At 39.0% G+C, this 8,764-nt stretch overlaps 1 pseudogene; it reads right to left on the reverse strand.

Moving 5' to 3' along the window:
- Nucleotides 1-8,764, reverse strand: part of LOC103749715 — a 133,379-nt pseudogene that overhangs the window by 38,731 nt on the left and 85,884 nt on the right.

The raw sequence follows: 8,764 nt of genomic DNA on the forward strand, positions 1-8,764 counted from the left end.
AGTCATTTTTTCCTGCTTTAAATATCACTATATTAAGGCAATCTTATAAAAAGAATTCAATGTTTCATCTCTATAAAGTTGAACCCAAATCATTGTTTGCTCTAATTCTTACATTTTAAGGGGAAGAATTTTGTCCCTTGTAATAAATTCCCGTACATGGAAGAATAAACAGGATTTGTTGTAAGTCATTTAATTTTATCTAATATCAAATGAATCTTTAGAAAACAAAGTTGCTGCACATGCCCCTTGGCAGATCACAAGATGCCCCTGTTTCTTCACTTCTCTATTTTGTCTTTCATAATACGAAATTCCTTATTTAGTTAGCCTGGTAGCTCTTCCCCATCCTCCTTTCAGCACCAACAACAGTCCTTCTATGGAAGGCTGTGATACATGCCCTGTGTAGGATCGACTTCAGTATCAGAGAATGATACACTATTGTACAGACACTTATTTTTTGGACTAGCTCCTTGTATATGATTTGGGTTAATTACTGTCATCATCCTTCAAACCTTTGGCATGGATTTTGTTTGGATAAGCAAATTTAGCATTGGTGTCAAGCCAAAAAATTAATTCTCAATGTAGCTGGACATAAAATGCTATGGAACCCAACTGTTAAAAGGAATTAAGGCTTCCTAACCAGATTTAACTAACAAAGACCACTAATTTATTGGACACAATACAGAAAAATATTGCTTTTCCAAACGAAAATGTTACTGTTTTTTTCCCCCACAAAATACTTCATTGGGTTCTGGCCACTCTATTTTAAGTAACAAGTTTTATTTGATTGTCTTAAAAAAGAAAATTGTTTTATGCTGGTAAGGAAGTTTAAAATGAACTTTGTTTTAATTTTCAAAAACTCTCAGGAAAATTGTCATAATACCCAGCTACATCTTTTTAAATTTTATTTATTTATTTATTTTTATTTTGGTATATGAGTGTCTTGCCTGCATGTGTGTAAGTGTACTCATTTCCTGCAGTGCCTGCAGAAGTCAGAAGAGGGTGTTGAATCCCTTGGAACTGGAGTTAAGGATGGTTGTTAGCTGCCACGTGGGTGCTGAAACCAAACCCAGGTTCTCTGAAAGAACAGTCAGTGCTCTTAACCACTGAGCCATCTCTCCAGTCCCAACCAGCTACATTTTTAATGAATGATGATTAATGTATTGAGACTCTTATCCCTGCACTGAGCACACATTGCAAAGTATAGATACGGATGGAGAGATGAATGATTTGGAATACATAGAGGAAGGCTAGAAAGTCACAGTCTAGATACTAGGATCATAGTTCTCCTTATTTTGTTTGAAGATAGTACAGATTTAAAAAGTAATCAATACATACCATGTAAATTTATACTAAAATGTAAAAATGCTAAAACATTAGCCTTTATTTTGAAACAGAACCAGCATCATGAACTCTAATTATTAAAATCTGAAAGGATCAATTTTAGACATTATTTCATCCAACCCACTTCTGCCCCCTTATTCCTCATAAGCTGTTGCCTTCTTTCCACATGAACCTCCCAGTGGAAGATTCAGTGCTGTTTACTGCCATATAACCCATTATGGAAAAGCTCTATGAGTTGACAAATTCCTGCTTATTTGTATCTTCTAATCCTAGGTGCATCTTAGTTATGTTCTAACAGGAAATAATTAGGTAATCCTAGGAATTATAAAACTAAGTGGAAAATTCAAGAAAATTATTTGCATGTAATTTCATATTACTGAAAATAAAGTCAATAGAAATGGAAAGGTGGATAGAAAACAACATGGAAACTAATACATTCAGGAGCCAAATAATTATGAAAAACAGTATTTTTAAGTATAAGTTTAAAGAACTTTAATTGGTTGCTTGCATTTCTTGCTTGAAAAATAAAAAATCAGCATGTGGGGGTTCATGGACTCTCAAGTTCATCTATAACCAATTAGTTTTCATCATCCTTCTTCAAAAGCAGACTTGCCTTTGGGTGGTATTGGTGACATTATGACATATTGTAGTTGATGTGCTCTTCCCAATGTATTCTTCATTGAAAAGATTTTAGGAATTAGTTTCAGAATACTGACTCCAGCTTAAGTTTCTGCAACACAGAGAAACATCAATAAAATCTTTATAAGGAGTGGAGTTTCTTTGTTTCCAAGAATAAAGGGGAAAGATTTCCTAACAGTGGTTCATAGGAACTTTAAGGAAGTACAATTTATACATTATGATTAACAAAGATTTTGTAAGTAGGGAAATTTGATTTATTGTAGAGGGGTGGCTATGATTATGTTTATAGCTTAAATAATGAGTTTTAAAATTTGTTTTTAATTAAATTTTTTTTGAATTTTATACAATGTATTTTGATATTCCGAAACCAGTCCCTATCAGCGCCTCTCTTATAGCCCCACTTCAGCCTATTTCAACTTTTATCAAGCTACATAAAAAGCATATGTGGAAAGCATACACAGATGAAAGCAATGATTGGGAGATGCGACTACCATACAGAACAGGACTGTGAAAGCTTGTTTCAGCATTCTTGGATTGCTTTTACTTGAGGTTCTTTAAAAATGACACTCATTTAAATGAAAGACACTAAAGTTGAGACAGGGTTTCACATGCCACTGGCTCCTGTCAAATTCACTAAGTACCCAGTGCTGGGCTCACAGGTTTGTGCTACCATTTCTATTATATGTAGTACTGATGATTTAACACAGGACTTTGTGCATGCTAAGCAAGCACTCTATTTGATGGCCTTAAAATGAAATAAATGATGGGTTAGAACTATAAGGTTGTGCTGAATAACTTCAATTGTCAACTTGGAACACCTGGGAAGAGGGCACCTCAATTGAGGAATTTCCTCTATTGAATTTGCCTGTGAGCATGTGTGTGAGGCATTTTCTTGATGTTGAGTGATGTGGGAGGGCCCAGCCAACTGTGAGTGGTGCCACCCTGGGCAGATGGCCTGGGTTGTACAAGAAAGCAGGCTGAGCACAGGCCAGAGATGTAAGCTTGAAAGCAATGTTTCTCCATAGTCTGTGCATCAGTTTCTGCCCTCAGGTTCCTACCCTGACTTCCTTCAAGAATGAACTGTTTTCAAGATGTGTAAGCCAAATAGACTTTTCCTCCTCAAGCTGGCTTTGATCAGTGTTTTATCACAATAATGAAGAAACCAAAGTAGGGTAGAAGTTAGTACCAGAGGTGGGATATTCTTATGATGGACCTGACTATGTTGTTTATGGGTGGATTGTGGAAGGCATTTGGGATGTTGGGCTGAAAGTTCCATTGAATACTTGGAGCTAGTGAGCTGTTCTGTGAGAACTTAGAGAAATGCAGATGATGGAGCTCTGGCTTGTGACATTTTAAGGGAAGGAAAGACCATCATGACTATTTATATCATATTTGAATTGAGAACCTGCAGTTTCTGGTCATCAGAGGCTGAAAAATCAGGTGTGGTTAACAAGAGACCAATATAATTGAGGTGAAATCTTCCAGGAAGTATTTATTCAGGGTCAGCACACAGAAACTATGGTCTAGGGGAGAGAAAAAGTTGCATCTCAAACTGGTAGCTGAACTTGGTAATGTGTAAGTGTTCATCACATGATACTGGTTTTGAAGGCATGATGGGTCATGTATAGAATCTGAGGCTTGACACCCTGAGAGATCAGGAGAGTCCATCAGTGAAGGTGTGCAGCTTCAGTTGTAGTGAAGACCCCAGAATATAGGAAAGATGCCAGGACTGTGGGATGAGTACCAAGCCCAGCTGTAAGCTGTGGTGTTGAGCTGCTCTGAGTCTATGAGACAAGCTGTAGATGCTGTGACTAGCAGACCCAGAGAAATGGAGCTATCTAAACTCTTTGGGGCCCAAGAGATTGTGAGGGAATCTCAGTTGTCTATACTGTGAGACTTTTATTTTGCTTAAATGTGTCCTGGTTCTTCACTCTTGAAATAAAGACAGCATGAAATTGGTTTTGGATTTTACAGGAGCCCTGAGATAAGAAATTTTGGATTATTGTGAAGAGATATTGAGGTTTTAGAGCATACGATTTTTTAAGAACTGTCTTTTGTTTTTTTGCAAAGTTGTACTTTGTTTTTAAATTGTGATGTTAGTATTAGCATGAGAGCTTGAGGATGAGAAATGGAAGGTTATCATTTAACAGTAATGTGTTTGTGGGTCAAGTTGACAAGAGGTCAGTTATGCTGGATAGCACTAGATGTCAACATCACACACAGAGAAAAGGAAACTCATTTGGGGAGTTTCTCTATTGGATTGGCTTATGGGCATGTCTATGAAGTATTTTCTTTATAATTGAGTGATGTGGGAGGGCCCAGAGCATTGTGGGAGGTACCACTCTGGGCAGGTGGTCCTGAGTTGTATAATAAAACAGGCTGAACACTGGCAAGGGGAGCAAGCTAGTAAGCAGTATTCCACCATGGTCTGTGATTCAGTTCCTGCCCCCGGGTTTTTGCCCTGGGTCTCTACTCTAACTTTGCTTGAGGATGAAGTGTGATCAGGATGTGTAAGCCAAAAACCCCTTTCCTCCTCAAGCTGGCTTTGATTAGTGTTTTACACAGCAATAGGGAAACCAAACTAGGACAGAGGGTATTTCAGTCTCTAGTTTTTAATTCCTCCATTCAGCAAAGGACTATTGAGCCCTGACTGACTTATATAATATTTCCATTCTAAGTTGATGGAAATGGTAGAGTGACCAAGGATACAAAATTTCCTGCCTTATAAATCTTATAACCTAGGGGTAGGAGAAAGAAAAAATGAAGGTAAATAAATTTTCCAGTGTACCAGAAATAAGGAAAAAAAAACCTTAAAGCTGAGAAGGAAGTAGAAAGTATGTTATATGAAGAAGGGTAAACAGTTTCATGGATGATGTAACATTTGGGTAAAGACAGGCAGAAGTGAGGAAGTCATTATTGCTGTCTTGGGAACATACAACATAAACAATAGATCAGAATGTACAGGCCATGACTGCTCTAGACAGTAAAGGGTCAGAGAACATCGAAGGGTGATCTCCAGAAGTTACTGACATCAGAAAGCAAAACAGATTCAGGTTCTATGGGGGTCCATAAGTCATTGTAAGTGTAGGGGGCTTTATGAAATATTAATCCTTTGGAAGTTGGAGGTGGAAGAGTGGTATTATCTGACATATTTGTAGAAGAGTCTGGCTGTGGTGCTGTTAACCAGTCAAGGATGGCAGCAGAAAATCCTGGAGGACACTGATTACAATAAGCCAGGTGAGAAATCATAGTGAATTAGACAAAGTTGGCAACTGTGCCAATGATAAGTACAGGTGAATTCAAAATTATTAAATGTATTTTCATGGTAAATTCAATGAGATTTGATGATGGATTAGGTGTAAAATTAATGAGATCAAGGGGGACTGCAATATATTTAAGGCAGAACAACTGGAAGAATGGCATTGATATTGCCTGAGATGGAAAAAAATCACACGTGTGGCAAAGCTGTGGTGTGAAATCAGGTTTGATATGGACATATAATTTGTGACTGTCCTTTAGAAATAAAAGGAAGAGGCTGAGAGGGTCAGTTGGTCATCCAACTCTGGAGGTCAGTATAGAGATCTGTGTTAGGGATGGAAATTGAGGAGAATTTGATAAGTAGAACATATTTCAAGGAATGGAACTGGATGACAATTGGAGATAGACACTAAGACAGACACAGCTCATAAGAACTAAAGTCCAAGGTCTTCATGGTCAATAAGGAGTGACTCTTTAGCTTCATAAGTCAGAGAGATCTGGCATGTGCATGGAGTTCTGAACTCTCATGTCTATACCATTCACACATCCTTGGGCACATCTAATCCCTTCAAAAAGTAATAGGTTAAATGGCTATTCTTATATTCAAGTTCAAATGTACACAATTCTGAGCTATTGAACATTGAAATACTTGCTTCTCTATAACATTCTCAATTTTTCACTCACCATTTAAGATCAATGACTTCTTCATATACCTCTAACCATTTAGTTTTAAATCCCTTTATTCTTAACATTTTGCCATTTACCTTTATATTTGGGAAACTAAAGAAAGAAATTTTGGGAAAATAACCTACTATTAGCATAGTTTGCTTCAGTTACTTCTCATTGTTCATTTTAATTGTCTACCAAGGAAACAAATGAAGAATTACGGCATAATAAAATTTGATCACCACCAATGCTGTATTATTACTCCCCCACTTCTGCTCTCTACTCTTCCTTTTCCCTCTATCTCTACATCACTTTCTTCCTCTTTTTTTCCCTAAGAAGGACCAGTTAGGAACTATTCCAAGTCTATATTTATGTTTCTATACCATACCTGGACTTAAAGTCGTTTGAGACCATTGAGAAATTCCTTGGTCCCAAGCCTATTTTCAAATTCACATTTGCATAGCAAATAGATGCTAAGACATGGGTATATTAAAAAATGTTAAACCTAATTAAATTAGCTTTGTGCTACCAGAATTTGGCTAGAGAGAGTTACAAACTAATGAAGATGTGTTTTCTAAACTAAGTCATATCCATCTTACTTTAAAAAAATTAAATACATTCATCTAACATACAGTTTAGAATTGTAAGCCAGTAAATATTTTTCATGTCAATTTTAATGAATGGATCCCTTTTAAAAGGTGGATTTTAAAAGCTTTAAAAAGTGATTAGTCTATAATTCCCCTGTGTCTGGTGTTATCCTGATACTCACCTGTTATTTTCTCCAAAGATTTTCTCTTTCAGTGTAGTTCTGGAGTTAATTATACTGACTGGCTTTACCGCATGAGAAGGAGAGGAAGATGATGAGGGATTTTATATCTATATGAGTAATCAAGTCACAAAACAAAACCATGATGACATATTACACAATTTGAATCTTAAGGTACCTTGGGAGCCCATCCATTTCTCCCATTTCCATTTCACCCAAAATATAATGTCTTAATGAAGTTAAGATTCTATAATGAAAACCTCCATAGTAAAATTCTTATTGGGACATTAGAATGGTGCTTTTCCACAGAAGAGTCAAAAATGTTCCAAGAGAAAAATGAAACATTAGACTTTAAAAGAATAGTGCAAGGCCAGCAAGAAGGCTCAGTGGGGGAAAGCACTTTCTGCCCAAGCCTGATGACCTGAGTATGAGCCTGTGGAACCACGACAGAGAGAAATAATTCAAAAGTCATTCTCTATATGCCCCCTTTTCTACCTCCACCCCCACATACAAATGCATAATAAAAATAAATTAGAAATTAAAAAAGAACAGTATATTTTCACCAAGTCATTATATATGAAGGTGATTATCATAAAGATTATAAAAAATTAGAATGGCAAACCCTCAAATCTGTCATCTTCTGACATATGTTCATAACAGTATGAGGCAGACACTGTTTTAAAGAAGATTTTAAAGATTTATTTACTTTTATTTTATGTGTATGAATGTTTTGCTTCCATGTATATATGTGCACCATGTACCTGCCTGCTGCCTGTGGAGGCCAGAAGAGTGCAATTGGGTGTCCTGGAACTGGAATTAAAGATTGTACAGTGCTAGAAACCAAATCCATGCCCTCTGCAAAAACAGAAAGTGTTCTTTACCACTGAGTCATCTCTCTGACCCCAGGAATTTATATACACATAAATTAACTAAGTCTCAAAAGTGCTCTGTGAGGCAATTGGGTGTCCTGGAACTGGAATTACAGATTGTACAGTGCTAGAAACCAAATCCATGTCCTCTGCAAAAACAGAAAGTGTTCTTTACCACTGAGTCATCTCTCTTACCCAGGAATTTATATACACATAAATTAACTAAGTCTCAAAAGTGCTCTGTGAGGAAACTACTATTTATCTTTTCTAGACAGCTAAAAGACTGAGTCACTGAGTGTTTAAGGTCACACAAAGCAAGGTCACACACCTGGAACTAGTTGAGACAGAGGTTCAAGTAATAATTAGCAAATCTGCTCATAAAACAACCTCCCTCAGCTGCTTCCCCGGACCTGCACCACCGGCTAACTCTTCTGGCCTGCTCCCCTATCCTCAGGCCTCTCAGGGTGGGACCATCGCGGAGTCCCCATGCCTTGACTCCCCCGGCCTCATTCGCCCTTCCATTCTCCCTGGCTGTTCTCTGCTCCTGGTTTGGGCCCTGTGCCATTCCTGGTCTTGGGTCCCCAGACACCTGGGGAACCGGTGATGCTTCCTGATCCTTTTTGCCCAGGCCAGCTTGGTGCCTTCCTTGGGCTCCAGGAGCACTGCTTCTGCAGGACCTAGCCCTGCCCTCACCTCTCCGTGCTTCCCCGGACCTGCACCACTGGCTAATTCTCCTGGCCTGCTCTCCTGCCCTCAGGCCTCTCTTGGGGTAAGTCTATCACGCAGCCCTCCAGGCCTTGACTCCCCCGCCGCATTCATCCTTCCATCTCCCCTACTGTTCTCTACCCCTAGCTTGGGCCCTGTGCCATTCCTAGTCTTGGGGCCCCGGACACCTGGGGAGCCAGTGCTGCTTCCTGACCGGCTTGGTGCCTTCCTTTGGCCCCAGGAGCACTGCCTCTGGACCCGCCCCACCCTCACCTCTCTCTGCTTCCCTAGTCCTGCAACACCCGCCAGCCTCTTTCTGGGGCTGACAGCCTCTTTCTGGGGCTCTGAGGCTTTCCTTTACTCTCCCTGATCCTTTGCATCCAGTACAACCCAGCTACTCAATCCACTCCCTGGGAAATCTTGGGGCTTCTTCCCTCCCCATCTGCCTTTGCATCCCTGCATGGCGCGGCCAAGGCCATGGTATCAGGTCAATCCAACACCCAAGTTCCTGAGGCCAAAA

The sequence above is a fragment of the Nannospalax galili genome, unplaced genomic scaffold (assembly GCF_000622305.1).
Source record: "Nannospalax galili isolate Female #2095 unplaced genomic scaffold, S.galili_v1.0 scaffold266, whole genome shotgun sequence".
NCBI lineage: Eukaryota > Metazoa > Chordata > Mammalia > Rodentia > Spalacidae > Nannospalax > Nannospalax galili.